Below are 19,303 nucleotides of genomic sequence, written 5' to 3'. Positions count from 1 at the left end.
AATTTAGACTTGAGTGATGTTCTTTGAGTGTACAAGAACAAACGTGATAAAAAAAATTAAGGACCAAATTTTATCCTTAGAATTCAGAGAATTAAACTGAATTTAATCTAAAAAATGAAACTTGAAATTCCATATTAGAGCCCACAAAAATAAAACCAATCTGGATCCCATATTTTAATACAAAAGCCACCGCAATCCCATATGCTAATCCAAAAGCATGCAAGCCCAAACATGGCCACAATCCAGTTAATAAGACCCAAACCCAAATGCTAAGAATCTATAAAGGCCCAACTCAATTGAATCTACACCCAACAACCAGGCCATAGCCGTAGGCTTGCAAACCATCCAACCACAAGCGTTGAAACTCATAATACACAAAACCTGCATTGAAACTTATTATTGCTCTGCTGTCACCATTGCGTGTATGCTTGTGTTTCATGATTTTCAATTTGGCGCTGAAAATTTACGTAAGTGATATATTTGAAGAGACCTAAAACATAAATGATTGATTTATCGAAATGCAATGGAAAATGAATAATGTTATGTGAACTACTTTTTTAAGTACCACTTGTATCTCACCTTACGTGACAATTGATGTGGCAGAGCCATGTTATTTAATGAAATTATGTAATAAGTTGGTCTTTCTACTACAACAGTTGTCATGTAAGATGAAATGCAAGTAATATTCAAAAAGGTAGTTCACCTAACATTACTCATTGAAAAGTGGGTTCTATAAGTAATCCCTTGGGAAGTCCTCTCTTGAAGGTAATATATCATATCAAAAACTGTAGAATTGTGGATAGAACTTACTACAACTGGTCACAACAAATTTACATACAGAGAAGGCTAGATAAGTCGATATTAACTCGCATCAAATATAATCTAAAATACCAATGAGTATAGTAAGACCTCATCAATCCCAGACAAGTTTACTTTGGACCCTTGAGCTCCTTAGGCCACGCTGACATCGTGAGGAAGCAGATTGTATACGATGTTTAGCTCTTCAAATATTCTCATCAATTCAATCACCAGCTCAGATCTCCGCTTATTTATTTCCCTAAATTCTTGAAAGTTCATAGTGTGATTAAAATAGAGTGCCATCTTTAACTTATTCACATTTTCAATCTCAATCACCACCACATTGTGATCTGGGTGCCAATACTGCGGGTTACTCTCCAAATAACTGAACAAATTACAAATTTACAGAGAAATTAAACAGTAAACAACAGAGGAGTGAGTGAGTGACAGTGTGACAGATACACACACAAGTAAAAATTTCAAAGAACTGACCTCTTTATTTTCGCTTTCAGCAGGTTAATCCTGTCAACTGGAATTAAATCGATTGAGAAATCCACGGTATCTCCCATGTCTGAACTTCTATAATAATTGCTAATGGTCTTTGTTGATAAAACTGAGTTTGGATAATATACCCTCTCATTATTTAGTTTCAAGAAAACTGTAGTAAGGATGTTCATCTCCTCAACCCTCAGCTGTCAGGTTACGAACCACGTATTAAAACACGGGTACAGGAAATATCAACATAACAAAATAAGTGTATAAGAGTTGTGTAAGTTACCGGAACGCCATCAACAAGACAGCGGTCACCAACATCAAACGGATGTATTACAAAGACAAATACGATAGCTTCAAATATGTTCTTGCAAGTGTTTCCAAAGATAAAGGCTGCTAATACGAGCTGTGATGAGATGAAAACAAGTACTTTCGTGGTTGCAACTTCCATTAATATAAGCCACACAACAATGATAATAACAATCAGGATGCCGGTCACAATTTCGTTCAATTGCTTTACAGCTGCTTTGGTGTCGGTTAGAGCATGATCTAATGCTTTGCGACCATTGTAGACCTTGACCTGGACAAGATCAGATTAAGGTAATACAGAATCATCTAAGTCATATAACTCATCATACAACTCAAATGCAGTACCAACTGAAAGCAATACATGACTAGTTCTTTCTTTAGTTTTTCATCTTGCAGATTTCCTTTTGCTCTGTTTATGCTTGCCTAAATGATGAAGGAAAAGAATGTAACCGAACAGAAGCAGGCTATCCTAGCCATAATAATGTTTTCCAATTGAAAGACATGCACGATGATATTAGTTCTCTATTTTGCATGACCATTAAGCACAAGTGCACAACTCCATGAATATTATAGAATCAATGGATGAAATACACAAGATAAAAGGTCTTACCACCCAATCTGTTAGAGCTCTTTTGTCAATTTTTCCCGTCTCTCCGACATCAATCAATCGAAACACAAGTTCCACGTCTTCATTAATCATGAACCTCCTGAGGTCGTCCTCCTCAATGTACCTACTCTCATATGCAAGACATCCAACAAAAGACTAAATTGTAAATATATATGATAAGAGGACACCAGGAATATCACAATTAAAGTAATAATTCAGTTGAGTTTGTTTTTTTCCTCACTCGTAATCACGCTGAGCAACATTGGTAAAAATATGGGAGGCAGCAGCAATTGCTTGAATCTCATTGACAATCTGCATTTCTTTCTGTTTAAGTCCTCGGTCTCGATCCAACGTATAAGAGAAAGTGGATAGCCCTGCTGAACTTGAAAGTGCATCCACCAACACCTCCATGGTAGAAGCTGAAACCTGCTTCATCTTTTGAAGCTTTCCCACATCAATGACCTTCCTGGTGCTTATGATACTCAGTTGGCCAGTGCTCGGTGATCTCCCGATCCTCTTGGCTTCCTCTATAACTGGATGCCCTGAAAGTGTCTGAAGAATGTACTGATGGAAGATCGACTCTTGAACTCTATCAAAGTAGGTGTGGCGCAGATGGAACTTAAGTGCTACGATCTTAAACAACAGAGTTTTCAACAACCACAGAAATGCCCCAATAACAGCCTAAGCAAGAGTCCAAGTAACATATTTCAAAATGTTGGTACGAGTCTTTGATCGCTTAATCTCATGACGACTAGGATTGAACAATAGTAACCACGTTAGAAGAACCAAAGCCAACCACATGAAAACCTGAACACTCTTCTTCACTCCATAAACATAGTACAACAGCTTTTTCCTGAGCAGTATGTTCCTCTTGGTGAAAAGGACTACGAAATGCGTGAAACAATATGTGAGCAGCGTGCCACCGAATACTACCATCAGAAGCACACACCATTTCCAAAACTCCAGCCCCCAAACCTTAAGCTTCTCGAGTTTCTCGACAGTCAAGCTAGCCACTAAAACACCCAAAATGCAAAGGAAAACAGTCCACTCAATCAATACCCTGATCACCTTGTAAAACTTTTCGTCCTCCTCTTCAGCTTTGGCCCTGCCTGGAGACGCCATTACTGGGTTCCATGCAGAGCTGATGGAGACAGTTCTAAAATCAGGGGAATTATTAGTGGGCCTATTGAATGAACCCATATTACTATTAGAAGGTGAATTTTCCACGCTAATGCTCTCTTCAAACAAATCAGAGTCAATGGGCACTGACGGTTCCCCAAATCTGGACTTGGGCTTGGAGAGAACTGACCTGTTGAACGACTTTCTGGACTTGGGTTTGGAGATAAGTGACCGATTGAATGACTTTCTGGTAGTTTGAGTCTCATTGGAAATTTCAGCTGGCAATTTGTTGGGAGAGTCCATTGAGCCTTGCTTTGGAGCTGAAGAAGAACCGTCTGCTGCTTCATTTCCCTCTTCGCTTTGCATGATCAATACAAGTTGACTTCCGTTTCGAGGTGAGTTCCGAAATGTTGGAAGAGTTTTTCAATTTTCATTTGCTTTCTCTGCGCCCCGACTCCTGAGCCACTAAAAAAATAAGAATAGTATATTCATGTGGGAGTTATCTTTGAAAAACTTGGTTCTATTCACGTGGGTGGCACCATCTGTAAAAAATTAAGAATAGTCACCATCTTTTAAAAACGTGGTTCTGCTAGCTCAGCTTTTGCGCTTTAACAATAATTCGACTCTTGAAAACGAATTCTATGCACTGTCGGTATACAGACGCGCGTGAACGAGACACGTCTATTAAAATATGGACAATTCTCAGGTTTATTCTTTCAGTGAACTCACCTCTATTGTCGATTAATATATTTTTACTTAATAAATTCATCATCCAACGGTCTACATCTTAAATTAGCATTTAAAGATCATCTTTGTAAAAAAATTAATCGAATAAAAAAATCGTTTAATTATCTAATTGAATCAAACAAATAGATAGTTCTAACAACATTTACTACTATTATGATGAACTGTCCATGTAATTCATAGAAATAAATAACTAAAAGATCTTCAATTTGATTGATTTTTTACAGAGCTAATGTTTGTATGATGTTATGCAACATGAATGATTAGATTAAAAATTATAAAGTTAAAATGCATTAATCACAATAGAGGGTGAATATGCTCATTCACCATAAGAGTGAACTTAAAAATTATTCTAAAATATTGTTTGTAAATGTGTATTGATGGTCAACGTTAACAGTTAAAACATATCTTCTTCTTCTGGGGCAGCCCTCACTTGAGTCTCCGGGAGTGCTTGTTTCGCTCGCGAATCTCGGCCATCCATATCCTTTTGTACAGCTTGTCGTTCTCGCCTCTCTTCCTATTGGCCGCCGCTTCTTCTTGACCCTCCATGACAAATAAAACAAATCTTCGCCTACCGTTCTGGATATGAGCTTTTGGGTATGAAAAAATGAACTAGAGAGGGATAGAGGTTGAAGATGAAGAAGATGGGGTGAATGGTTTTCGTGGAAGAGAGGGAAGGAAGGGGTTGCATGCTACTTGGCCATTGAGCTCGTCATCTGGGACTGCGCATCTTTGAAACTCGATCAAAGAGAGAAATTTGAAATTAATTAAGTACTTGTTTTAGGGAAACAATATTTGAGAGGGAATTGTTGTGTTCTCATTGATAATAGGGGCCTCTTTATATAGAGGATTACAATGCATAGAATATGAATTGTACAAGAAAATGTAATCATACAATGAATGGATATCTCTAAGATATTCTCTGATATTATCTCTAATTAAAAACTCTATTACCACTAGGACAAGTAACCTAGAGTTTGGGCCATACACAATTTGGATTTACCTAAACACTCCCCCTTGTATTGCCCAAATGCTGTGCTTCTCTCGTTGCCTTGTTAAAAACCTTGCCAGTTGTGGGACAAAAATAACCTCAGTCGAAGGGGGAAAAGAGCACAACACACCCTTCACGTTTCGAGACCATACATGTAGACATCTCCCCTTGATGTCTGCATCTCCCCTTAATGATTACGGTCATGGGAGTTCCGATAACTATCACAAATGATGCTACCAACATGTTTTTCGAAAGTGGAATTTAGGCAATGACTTAGTGAGCAAGTCTGCCACACTGCCCTCATATCGAACCTGGTTCACTTTGATCTTAAGGAGAGTCTGTTGTTTACTGATTATCCTTGGTGCTGTCACTTTTGATGTAGTCTTGCTTCATTTGTTTAAAACAAGCAGCATTATCCTAAATGCTTGTAGGCTCATCTGTGGTAGACTTCAAATCACAAGTGTCTGAACATGCGTAATTATGGATCTAATCCATAAACATTCACGAACTACTTCGTGAAGTGCAATAATCTCTGTATTGTTCGAAGATATAGTGATTAGGGTATGTTCTGTAGACCTCCAAAATATCACAGTCTTTACCCATGGTGAACACTTAACCAGTTTGGGAAGACTTTTGTGTGGGTTAAAGAGATACCCAACATCAGCAAAACCTTCCAAAACACATGTAGTTTTGGGATGGAGATAAGGATGTAGGCCAGTGTTGGCGGCGTTCCTGGTGTGTGATGGGTCTGAATACATCATCTCTCTGTATGGATAGAACAAGCCCATATCAATCGTACATCTTAAGTACCGAAAGATATCTTTTACACTAATCCAATGGAGTCGCGTTGGCACAAAGCTATATCTAGCTAACAAGTTCACTACAAATGAGATATCCGGTTTTGTGCATTGAGTTAACTACAATAATGCGCCTATTGTACTTAAGTAAGGCACTTCTGCTTCTAGCACATCTTCGTCATCATCCTTTAGATGAAGAGGATCATTTTCAGGATCAAGACTACGGATGATCATGGGGCTGCTTGAAGGTTTGACATTGTCAAAATGCCTAAGCATCTATCAACACGATGCTCAAATTCCAAACCGAGACATAATCATGTTCTCCCAAAATCCTTAATCTCAAACTCAGATTTCAAGTGTTCAACAGTTTTCCTTAACTCTTTAAGGGCTTCTAATGAAGATCATGTCCAACATGAACCGCGATAGAATCCAAAACTTGTTATGGAAACGCGCGGGCATATCCCTTCCCAATCAAGTAGTCATTTTAGTGAGCGTTTCAACCTTGTTGTAAACTCCATGGTCTAGAGCCACTTGACTTGGATAAATGAAGTTCACCATGAATCTTAATGTATATTCCATATCTAGATCCCCATATAGATATTAGTGACACTTTTGTAAGCTGCATGTTCAATTATTCGGAAACTACCAAACTGACAGGGTAGTGGAGTGCAATGACATCCATTACGAGAAAATATGTCTCAACGTAGTTGATTCCAGGGCGTTTTGTGAAAAGCCTTGAGCTATGAGGTGACATTGCCATATCTTTTTCTCATCACGCTTTCTAACGAAGACCTATTAGTTAATAGGTTTTATGTTAAGAGGTGTTGGCATCACTAGCTCAAAAACCTTCCTCTTCATTAGAGAATCCAACTTAACCTAGATCGCATCTTTCCATTTATACCAAATTTCTCTACGTTGGCATTCATTCATCAACGGAGCGTGGTCGGACTCAATAAACTCATGCGTAATGAAATGCGCAACTACATCATCAATTATGATGGAGTTTCTATCCCATGTCTCATGTACACTAGTGTAATTTTCAAAGAGCTCTATATTCTCAGGAATAGGTTCTGACGTTGAGGCGTCCCCTAACGGTAACCTTAATCCAGAAGATTCTCATGAGACGGATTTTGAGTCTTGATGATCAAAGGATTGGAATGTGCCAAAGTATCATTCGAACACACGGGCCTTCCACGCATCCTAGTTGGGGCCATGACCTGTAACACCAGAGTGCCACTTTCTTTGGTGTTGGCGCCATGCCTACCTCCGTGTAGGGTGGCGCTACATCCTCTCGTAGGGACGTCCATCTTTGCAGGCATGTTTGTAACATATTTGTGTGATCTTGTCACTTTAATAGAGATCGAGATGAGACATAGTGGGGACAGACCACGACAATTTTTGTCGTTCCTGTTGAACATTCGTGTTCTTATCTCCCCTAACGACGGGAATACTGTTTCATCAAAATGACATCCACAAATCTAGTTGTAAAGAGATCGTCTAGCAAGGGCATTAAGTGGCGGACGATTGTTGGAATCTCAAATCCAACACAGTTGCCCATTCGTCTGTAAGGACCCATCATAGAGAGTTGTGGTGGCACAATTGGCACATAAATGACACACTCAAATTTGCGTAAGTACAAAATACTTGACAAAACCCGCCCCGGATTTTACCCCAAAATCCGAAGTGGCCCTGCGGGGCCCAACTTAGAAGAAATTCAGCCAAAAATTTTGACAGAACTTCCCCTAAAAGTAGGCTACCCAAAACCTGTAGGAAAACATTTACACTTCTAATTCACCCATCCTTATTCTCCTGGAGCCACCCCGCTCCCCAAATCAACATCAACCAAAAATCACAATCCACAAACTCATCCTAAGACATGAATTTCACGGTCATCAGAGCAATTCTAAAATAGAAGGTGTAATGGAATAAAGAGTAAGGAGGATAAAGGATCGATAAATCCTACAATGCGGAAGCGGTGATAACTTTGCCTCAACTCCATGTACGCCCGACCTCGACTGATCTAGCCTGCAAACTGGGCATTTTAAACTGAAGGGCCCAGGGGAAAAGTATATGAAAACGTTAGCGTGAGTGGACAAAAATAAACAATTTTAAACCAAATGGATTTTATACTTTCCCACATTTATTTCCTTAAAACTCTCGATGCATGCAACGATTTAGAAAACAAATCACGAGAAGCCCCTCACAAGAAATGGGCTAGTCACAAATAACCACAAAGAAGAATTTAAATTCCGATGCTCGAGAAATAGGACCAGCCCCACTGGTTAACGTAAAACGGACTAGCCCCGCTAGTCAAAAACAACAACAAAAAAGGATACGGGGAAGAGAGTTCACCATACGGGAATGGAGCACCTCAGGCTCTACCTACCCTCGACTGCCACTCACACATAGATTGTGCGAGGAGGAGAATATGACCTCGACTACCACCCACGTGAGGAGGAGAATACGTCACCTCTACTGCCACTCACCAACACAAAGTAGGTGAGGAGGAGAATAAGCTACCTCAACTGCCACTCACCAACACAAAGTCGGTGAGGAGGAGACCTAATCACATGACCCGCGTATGGTGAGGAAGAAGATCGTCGAAATCCAATAAATCTGTATAGTTTCCCCACATATCTCACGAAATAAGAATCCAAGTGTATAAAGACGTGACCCCGCACGCCAAGATCATCTCAAGTTCCAATATAAATAGGGTATAAATAAGTATAAGGTTTTTCTTCCTCGAATTCTTATTTCGTGAATCTCATAATAAGCTCAATTAGCCGAATATAAATATAAAATAAATAGTATAAATTCTGAATCCGCATAAATCAAAATCCTCAAATCGAGCATAATGAAACTTAATTCAAAAGTTCAAACCAATAAATCAATCAATAATCCAAACCAAAATAAAATGCTCGATAATTAAGTTGATAAATCAATAAACTCAAAACTTGCGGAATTTAATTTGCATGCATCAATTAAAATCAAAAGTCCACTCACAGTGAATTGGCTAAGCCGCCGTCTAGTGGAATCCTCGTATTTTGGGATCTAATCATCTTACAGCTCCGAGTACTCCAGTTAGTTCCTTTAATGAGCATTAAAACCGATAAGAAATCGATTAATAATTCCAATGCTCAAATTCTTTAAAAGTCCTTCATTTAATCTTAAGTCGATAATTAATGAAAGCTATTCTCAAATAATTCGACTAGCGTAGTATAAGATCTTCGAGAAAACAAAGATCGCACTACTTCCCATATTCTAATTTGGGTCAACCAACTCGACCTTTTATTTAGCATTTCTTCTTTAAGTAATTAATCCACTTTTACCATCTTTGGATAATTCCGCTCGCTCAGTAAATCTGGAATATGGTAGCACAAAACTACCCAGTTATAATTTCTCCTTTGACCTTCATTGAAAATCTTACTTAAGTTTGACTAATAAAATATACCACTTTCATTACCGAGTCCTTTAAATCGTTCCAAATGCAAATTCCGTACAAATTCCTTATTAATTAAATTTGATTACATTTCCCTTAACAGAAACCAAAAGATAAATAGCGGGCGATTTCCTTAGGACTATATCACCATTATTAAACCAAACCACCAGTTGGTTAACCATGGCACCATATCACCATCACTACTCTTTTCCCTTCTTTTAACCATTAACAATCCCCCTTTCCACTACCATGCCAAAGTTCCAATATAATTCAAGCAACACAACTAATTCCAATTCAATAATTCCCAAAATTATATCTTCACTAGTACACTAACACAAAGCAAAACATATCCAACCCCGAGATTTTTTACCATTCTTCTTTTCCAAACTAAGACTCGATTAGCCAAAACAGCATTCCTCCACCATCGGTCACCCAATGTCCTGTGAAGTATGACAAGTTCAATAATCCAACTCTTAATAATATTTGAAGTCAAAACAGAATCTAAGCAACTCCTTACCATGGTCAGTTTCTGTCAAAACTGACCCAATCATCCTCTCCTTGTCCGAAACTCCCAACTCTCAAAATTCCACAAACCTCAAAAGCCAATTTAAACAACAATAGGTTAGGGTCCCTGGTCCAAAACGAGTTGGAGACTTCACCAAGGAATTGGTACAAAATTACCTACTTGAGCAGCGTAGAAATCCAGCGGCGGAGCTGCGGTGATCCAGGCACCAGCGGCGGTGCATGAGGCGCAAAGGGTGGTTTTGGCCAGAACCGAAGGTTGAAACCATGGGGTTTTGGTGGACAAGAACGAGCTAATTCCATCCTTGGAGGTGGTCTTGCCCAATTTAAACTAGAACTTGGAGATTGAATAAACCCAGAGCCGACGACTCCGGTGAGGGTGCATCTGGGGTATTCCGGTATCGGTGGGTGACGGGCTTGCAGTGTTGATACCAGCTTGCTCTGAGTTCGTGTGAGGCGGCAGCGAGCTGAAGAAATGGCCGGAACTCAAGAGGAAATGATGAACAGAGGTTCAAAATTTTAGAAATCAGATGTGAAGGTTGGGGTTGATACTTGGCTATAATTTCTCTTGGGTTTCGGTCGGGCTTGGGTCTAGAGTCGATTGGTGGTGGTGGTGTAGCTAAAAGGTGGCCAGACGCCATGAATTTCGGCGTTGCAGAGAGCGACAAGAGAGAGAAAATGACAAGGTCGTGCTGCCGAGGAGAAAGAGAGAGAAGGAGGAGGGAAAAAAAAAAAAAAGCAAGTGGCTAGGGTTTTTCCTCATATATAGTTGACTTTGTGAAAAGTCGATTTTACCCTTCACTGATTCTCAAAAAGCTCCGGCCTATAACTAAACTTCCGTAGATCGTAACTCTTTCATACCAAATTCGAATTAGGCATGCCACGTGTCCACAAACTCGGAGTAACGTGCTCTACGACTTTGTCAAGGGAGTTTCCTCGAAAACTGAATTAATTAACAAGTCAACTTTTAGTCCTCTTAAATGATCGAAATAAAGATAAAAGTACAATTCTTAAATCATTTACCGTCAAAATGACTGGTAAATAGGTAAGTTTCGGTACGGGGCATGACAATACTTGTACCTAGTCACTAGCTGTAATGCAAAGATACATTGAGTGGCGGTAGATCGTAGACGAAATAGCATAACTGCATATGATATTGCATCACCCCAAGTGGATATAAGGAGATTGGTGCGCATTACCAATGTCCTGACGACCATCGTAGTCGTTTCCACGAGACCATTTGGGTTTGTACATGGGAATATGTTGTCCAACATAAGTCCCATTGTAATAACCATCGAAAGTCTTCGATGTAAACTCTCTAGTATTTCAAGTCCAATTGACTGAATAGGATGATCCGGGGAGTGAGCTCGTTGTTATATGGTATGTGCTAGGAGTGTAGTATAAGCAGCATTTACAAGTGGATAGTGGCAAAACACGTGACCAGCGTGTTTGCTTGTCAACCAACATCATGAGATATTTAAACGTCCGCAAGTTGGTTGAACTAGTCCACAGAATCCCTACGGATTCTATGTAAGAACAAAATGAGTATTTTCATATCCTTTGCATAGGACTGGGCTTTGTAAAACGAGCGAGAGGCCTTAGAATCAACCAATGAAGATTTTGGTTGGGCCTAAGTGTCTGAAACGCTATTTGAAGCAAAGTTGGTGATTGCAACATCACCTGGGGCATCATCACCATGATGTACGCTATCCATGGCGTCATGGATAAGGACTACACAAGGACTATGCCAGCCCTAGGCTGGTGGTGGACGGCGGCGGCTCTGGAGGCAGAGGCGGCGGTCACACTTAGTCCAGGAATCAATTTTTGATTCATGCTTTGTTTCGCTCGAGAGAAAGGATGTCTAAGTGAAGTCTTTAGTAGACGGATCATCATATCATGACTAGGATGACCTATCATGTCGTTACAAAGTCAATATGTGTCTAAATCTAAGAGATCTTCTCTCATAACTTTATTGGATTTAATAGCTTGAATAGTGACATAGAGTCCACTAGAGGGACACATAAACTTCTTTAAGATGCGCATTTGTTCTCAATCACTAGAGGTATTGCAAAGGAACTCATTTCCGTTCTGTACATGCGTTTTCGCATGGAATCCGTTGGCTATTCATAGGTGCGATTTGCCCTAGAAGCGTACAGAGTTTCTGTGATAGTAATCAAGGTGCCATTTGGCAGGGGGAATTTGGGCGATTCCATGTCCTTGAATTAATACTGATGGCCCAGCCATTGTAGTCACAAAAATAATATGCTCAGAATCAAAATGGAATCATAATGAAAAGAACTCGAAATTTTATTTATAAGCCAACATAGTACATCATTGTCTGTTAACCATTAGGAGAATCTAATCCAAATGCTAGCTAATGCAAAACAAAGGTAGTCGTTTAACTTATTTCGGTAACTCCAAAATAAATATGACCAGGTGAGTAGAGAGATGTTGGTGGAGCAAAGCTCGCTTAAGTACCACTTATCTCAAAACCTTCCTAGACATCATACTTATTTTGGATGAGCCTATGTGAAGAAAAACTAAACCAATGACATTTACTACAAAGTATATGGCAATTGTCTATTACATCTCTTGGAAAAATAAAGACTTAAACAGAATTGGCGATTTATCAATCCCAGCCAGATTTGTAGTCTTCAACCCTTCACTCTAGATCATCTTGTTTCTCATAGTGAGCTTCTCTTGCTTCACAATATGCTTTGTAGGCGGTGACAATTTCTTCACGAGCTCTACAAATGTGTGCCCAATGACCGGATACTCCACATCGAGAACATACATCTCTTCGCTCAGACTCCATTGATTGAGGCGCTTTGAAAGCGTCATTTAGATGGCTCCTAGTGTTGGTGGCGCCAGCAACATGGCCAGAGGCATTGCCTTCTTCTCTCTTTTCACGTTGATCTCTTCGGTTCCTTGTTCGCCTATTTTGGCAGTTACCTTCCCAAGTAGAGCGATTATAAGGACCAGAACGTCCAGAAGTATCCCTAAGATTAGGGTTTCGCTCTTGGCGCCCTCTCTTAGGGGCGCGACTATAATTGGATTCCGGAATAAGCTCTGTTTCTACGGATCTCAAATTATAGTTCTTCACAAGGATGTTGTCATGCTTTTCAGCAACATTCATAGCTCCAATAAGCTCATGAAACCTTGTGATCCGTCCTGTAGTAACATCGATTCGATAATTCTTAGCAACCATCAATGCAGAGATAGGGAAGGTAGAGAGAGTCTTCTCAATCAACATCACATTTGTGATCTCTTTACCATAGAATTCCACTAACGATTTAATGCGAAGTGCTTTCGAGTTGTAGTCAAGAACTGACTTGAAATCACAGAAGTGGAGGTTATGCCATCTCACTTCTAGGTCAGGAAGCAGGGAGTCATGGACGTTGCCAAATCTTTCTTCGAGTGAGACCCACAGTCTTCTGGGGTCTTCTTCATTCATACACTCGTACTGGAGCGAATCATTCATATGACGAGTCATTAGGATGATGACTTTTGCCTTATTTGCCTCTAAGGCTGCTCTGTTTGCTTCCAAAGCTTGAGCTTGCTCAACAGTTAGCACGTCCTGGCTAGGCTTGAGAATCGTATCCAGGATTCCATCGGCCTTAAATGCTAGCGATCATCACTAACCCACCTATGATATCCAGAGCTAGTTGTTCCCAATGGAACAAAATCCAATTTGTTCAGGTTACTCATCCTGAAAGAGAACAAGAAAAAAAGTTAGTTTCGGAGCGGAAAAAGCTACCACGAAAACATATAAAATTTCTTAGCGTAATCGCTTCCAAGAAATTAAGATTTTCTTAGCGTAATCGCTTCCAAGAAATTCAATTCCAAGAGGTATTGGATTAGATCGAAACAATGAAGTAAGTGGTCGATCATAAATTCTCTACGAACTCTAAGTTTGGAGATCTCAACAAGCTCCAAGCTTGGAGTGAGCTAGAGTGAGCACGAACCCCCACAATTCGGCTTAATTAGGTCTCCCCTATCATGAAGAAAGGGGGGTAGAAGAAGGAATGTTGCAAGTCCCCGAGAAAAAGAAGAGAAATTGAATTAAAAAACTCTAAAAAAAAGGGAACTTTTAGAAAAAAATACCTTGAATTAGGTCGTCAGAAAATTTGACCGGAAAAGTCGTAGGAAAGTTGACCAGAAACTGTCAACCGGCGTTGACAGGTGCTGACGTGGCGGTGGGGTCTGATTGCTGAAGTGGCGGTGCGGTTCGGTTGCTGACGTGACAGCGGGTCCCCTGATGACGTGGCAATGGTCCCGGTGATGATGTGGCAGTGGGCCTCTGGGCTACATTCTTTTCCTTCTGTTTTTTTCTTTCTTCTACCGGTTTTTCCGCAGGCCAGTTTAGCAACTTTTAGACCATTTTTTCGAGTTCTATTTCTCGTTCCTGGATCCTGGAATCGAGGCGCTGCTGGTGGCACAATTTGGTAGCAATCGGAGGTCCGGAAGATGTTGAACCGGTGCAGGGATCCATTTTTTTCTTCTTGGGGGGGGGGGGGGCTGGTTCGATACTTCCGGTGGCCGGTTCAGTGGTTTTTTGGCCAGTTCTGGTGGTTTCGCCGTCGGTTCTGGAATCCTGGGATTGAGGGCTTTGATATATTAGGCAGTGGTTGCTAGGGTTAGAAGACTACGAATTTAGGGTTTCAGGGTTAGGGCTTCGTGCTGATAACGTGTTTTAGGGAAACGACATTTGAGAGAGAATTTTGTGTTCTCATTAATAATAGAGGCCTCTTTATATAGAGGATTACAATGCATAGAATATGAATTGTACAAGAAAAGGTAATCATACAATGAATAAATATCTCTAAAATATTCTCCGAGATTATCTCTAATTAAAAACCCTATTACCACTAGGTCAAGTAATCTAGAGTTTGGGCCAGATACAATTTGAATTTACTTAAATAGTACTCATTATATCCTTAATTCTTTTACTACATTTTCAATCAATTATAATTTTTTATTTTAATTGCACTTATCTATATATATGTTATATAATAATAAAGGGATTTTGTCCATTTACCCCATTTTTAGGGATTTTTTTCCCACTTACCCCATTAAGTTTTTTTAATTCTCTCTTACCCAATACACTCTAAGGGAGTCTTCCCTAATACCATTTTTTTTGTTTTTAATTTTTTTTTAATACCATTTTACCCTTACCCCTTTGTTACTTAGAGAGAGAGAGAAAATAGAAGAGAGAGAAACCATGGGAAACTTCGCCGGAGCCCGGTTCCGGCCGCCGGAATCCGGTCACCGGTCGCCGGAATCCGGCCAACTTTCGCCGGAATCCGGCCAACTTTCGCCGGAATCCGGCCAACTTTCGCCGGAATCCGGTCACCGGCTGCCGGAATCCGGTCACCGGCTGCCGCCCACCGGAATTTGCTGAAAATCTCACTGAAAAGTTTTTATGCCCCCAATAGACATCTATTGCCCCCAATAGACGACTATCAACCATGTATTGCCCCCCAATAGACGACTATCAGCCATGTATTGCCCCCCAATAGACGACTATCAGCCATGTATTGCCCCCCAATAGACGACTATCAGCAGATGACTATCAACCATGTATTGCCCCCCAATAGACGACTATCAGCCATGTATTGCCCCCCAATAGACGACCATCAGCCATGTATTGCCCCCCAATAGACGTCTATTACCCCCCAATAGGACTTCTATTGGGGAGATTACATCAATTCAAAACGTCTACTGCCCTCCAATAGACGTCTATTGCCTCCCAATAGATCTTTAAGAGGCCTCTATTGCCCCAATAGAACCTTTTTTTTTCCTTTTCTTTCTTTCTTTTCATTTTGGGCTTCTGAACCAATTTACAGCAAAAAAAAAAAAAAAAAAATTTGATTTGGGCACCCAGAGAAAAGCTCTGGGCACCAAATCGTGGTTCTCCTCCACCACCGGCATACCAGATCCATGTTCTCCTCTGCCACTGGCCTGTGTCGAGGCCGGAGAGCCTGGGTCGAGCACCAGAGGTCGAGCTCGAGCGCCAATTCCCGCCGGAGATGAGTTGCGGTTTTGATTTCGTGATCGGCGAAGCCAAGCAACCGGTGACTTCAGTGTTTAGCACGAACTCGCCGCCGGCAATGGATGGCGCGAACTCCGAGCTCGCTGCACGAACCGGAACTCCGACCTAGCTGCACGGAGGTGACGTAAAGGAACTCCGAGCTCGCTGCACGAACTCGCCGCCGGCTGTACGATCGATGGCGCCGGCTGCACGAACTCGCCGCCGTCTTCTGGGCTGCATAAACTCTTCACCAACTGCACGAGCTCCGGCTTCTGGGCTGCACGACTATTGCCGGATGAGAGAGAGAGAGAGAGAGAGAGAGAGAGAGAGAGAGAGAGAGAGAGAGAGAGAGAGAGAGAGAGAGAGAGAGAGAATCAGATCGAAGAGGGAGAGAGTCAGATCGAAGGGGAGAGAGGAGAGAGAGCTCGATGGCATATGGTGTAATTTATTAATTTGATTGAGGGTAAAATTGTCTTTTTAATTTAAATTGGGTAGTGGGGAATAAAAATTTGTTGCTGGGGTAAGTGGGATAACTTTGGCTCATTTTGGGGCTTTGGGTCAAGGACCCAAAAATAAAATTAAAATGAACATCTGCCATTCTGCCTAATTATCCGCCTAAGCTGTTAGGCACTAGGTCTCTCCTCTCCTCACCGCCTGCTACCACTGAGCAATGACATTGGAGACAAGTGTTTTCACATTATATTTATAGGTGATCCGAAAGTCATCGTAGACCTTGAAAAATAGGATAAGAAGAGTAGTCTTAATAGTCTTGCAGCTTTAAGATTACATGGTTGTAACTTGTACGCATTGTAATATTCCACCTCCATATGAAAGGGTCGCATGGAAATGGTCCAATAGATGAAAAACGAGATATTCTTGAACAAACGTGCCGCCATTAAAGTTTGGAGAGGAAAAGTCTCACCACAAATAAAGCCGGGACTGGAGAAGGACGCCTAAATGGATTGAAATGTCGTCAACTGCATCATCACCCTTCATATAATCATCCAACGATGAGCTCCCTACGACATTAGTAGCCGGCCAGTAGCTGTCACTTGCAAATGATGAACTCGCACAATTAAAATGATGTACCTTTATGACTTTGGGTGTCGATCGATGTCGGTTTTGAGCCCGTATAAAATCGAGTGTAACACAGAGATCTAAGAGAGCTAGCAGGGGGAATAGATGGAAGTTTCCATGCAGCGCTCAGTTGGACTCTTAGCATTCAAAAGCTTAAATCTGTGGGAAGACATTTCCACACCAAGAATTGGTCAGAGACGCGCAAACGAGTGGCACGAAATTTCCCGGCAAAGAGTAGTTAGAAGCATTAAGGGTGCTATTCACTTCATTCACGCAAATAATCAAAAGCTCATTTGGACTCTTCATATTTCCTCGCTGTGTTCATTTCTCAGCATTTCCGTTTCCTTGAACGTTCATCTAATATCCTTAACAAGAAAATATGAGCACCGAAGATGACTTCTTCAATAACAGTGTCAAAGATTTCAATTCCGTATTCAAAACGGCTGTTGTTGCTTCTGTTGGTAAGTTTTTATTTTATTTGCAATAAAATTATGGTCCATTTTTCAGAAGAAGCCCGTTTTTGCTGCATTTGTTTTTCATTCAATTATTTTTCGAAACTGGACTTTGTTACAAAAAAGTAGAGACATATTTGATAATGTTTTTTGGACAAACATATTTGATCAATTATTTTTCCATTTTCCTGTTTCAGTTTCTTCTGTGGTGATGATCATTGCTGTTACAGCCATTGTATATGCCATTATTAACTGCTTGAAAAATTATGGAAATCCTATTGCAAAATATGCCCGGGTAACAAGTACTAATGATACCGACAACGATTCCAACAGCGTAGAAGTGGACTTAAGAAGTGATCAATTTCCAGTAGCTTTTGGTTCCCAGGCTGAGTTTCCGACAATCAAAGAGTTCCTTAGCAACATGGCAAGAGAGAAGCCTATAACTTACTCAGCAAAGCAAATTGCAGAATTCACACATGACTATAGCCACTCCAACATTTTAGGTTCAGGTGCTTTTGGAATAGTATATAGAGGGCTTCTTGAAAATGGAGTACAAGTGGCTGTCAAGGTTCTTACCAACAACCATAGAGATAAAATAGTTGAAGAGCAGTTTATGGCAGAAGTTGGAACCTTGGGAAGAACTTACCATGTCAATCTGGTTAGACTCTACGGCTTCTGCTTCGCCTCTGAAATGAAAGCGCTTGTCTACGAGTACATGGAGAATGGTTCTCTTGACAAGTTATTGTTCGGTGACAATGGAGAAGCAGATTTAGAGAAGCTTCATGAAATTGCAGTCCAAACTGCAAAAGGTTTGGCTTATTTGCATGAGGAGTGTGAACAAAAAATCATTCACTATGATATTAAACCCGAAAACGTGCTTCTTGATGAGAACCTTAATCCCAAGGTTGCTGATTTTGGACTCGCCAAGCTTTGCAATAGAGGGAATAGTGAAATGCTCCTAACCAATGTCAGAGGAACAGTCGGATATGCAGCCCCAGAGATGTGGAAGCCTTATCCTGTGACTCACAAATGTGATGTTTACAGTTTTGGTATTCTTCTCTTTGAGATTGTTGGAAGAAGAAGACACTACGAAAATAATGTGAGCGAGTCCCGGGACTGGCTACCTAAGTGGACATGGAACATGTTTGAGAAAAATAACTTAGCAGCACTATTATTGCGCTGTGGGATCGAGGAGAGAGATAGGGGAAAAGCTGAGAGGATGTTACTGGTAGCTTTGTGGTGCATTCAGCATTCACCAGAAGCGAGACCTCTCATGAGCAATGTAGTGCAAATGTTGGAGGGGCATAGAGAAATTACTCCACCGCCTTGCCCTTTGAACATTTGCAATCTCCGCAACTAAATTTCAGTCAAAATAGTGGAACAGATGACGACACTTGTACTTCTGCATCAGGCACACTCACTGATCCACGCCGCATTTTAAGTGCTGCGCCTGAAATTGAGCTCATTGTTGTGCAATAGGTTAAAATCAAAATTGTTGTATTTTTTTTTTTTTAATAGAAGTTGAATATCAATAGATCAACAGCCAAAAGACTATAGTCCACATAGCTTACATAAGAAAGCCAGAACAGAAATAAAATGACTACCCTATCCAAGCAATAGCAAACTACTAGAGTCTCTGATGCGCTCACAAATTTGCAAGCCTATACAAAAGTGATCAAATCTCGCCTTCTACGGAAGAAATATTCAACTAACCCTTGCTTGCCTGGCACGCAATTGTGGTACAAACTCTGATTAGAAACGTCATAGAAGACATATAGAAGCTTCACCACCTTCACATAGACTTGAAGGAAATAAAGTTGCAATTAGAAAAGAGCTAGCTCCTTCCCTTTCAAATTGGGGCCTGATCCGCCACATGCCTTGTCAAGCTTGGGGAGAAGCTTTTTCTTTACCCTAGTCTCGTCCTC

The 19,303-nt window shown here is 40.7% G+C and overlaps 2 pseudogenes; one reads left to right on the top strand and one right to left on the bottom strand.

Annotated features, from left to right (window-relative positions):
- Positions 1–790: 790 nt before the first annotated feature.
- On the bottom strand, positions 791–3,821 carry LOC112193426 (annotated as a pseudogene).
- A 13,000-nt stretch (positions 3,822–16,821) lies between these two features.
- On the top strand, positions 16,822–18,912 carry LOC112196113 (annotated as a pseudogene).
- Positions 18,913–19,303: the final 391 nt, after the last annotated feature.

Source organism: Rosa chinensis, chromosome 1 (genome assembly GCF_002994745.2).
Source record: "Rosa chinensis cultivar Old Blush chromosome 1, RchiOBHm-V2, whole genome shotgun sequence".
Taxonomy (NCBI): domain Eukaryota; kingdom Viridiplantae; phylum Streptophyta; class Magnoliopsida; order Rosales; family Rosaceae; genus Rosa; species Rosa chinensis.
This window is presented reverse-complemented; position numbering and strand designations above follow the sequence as displayed.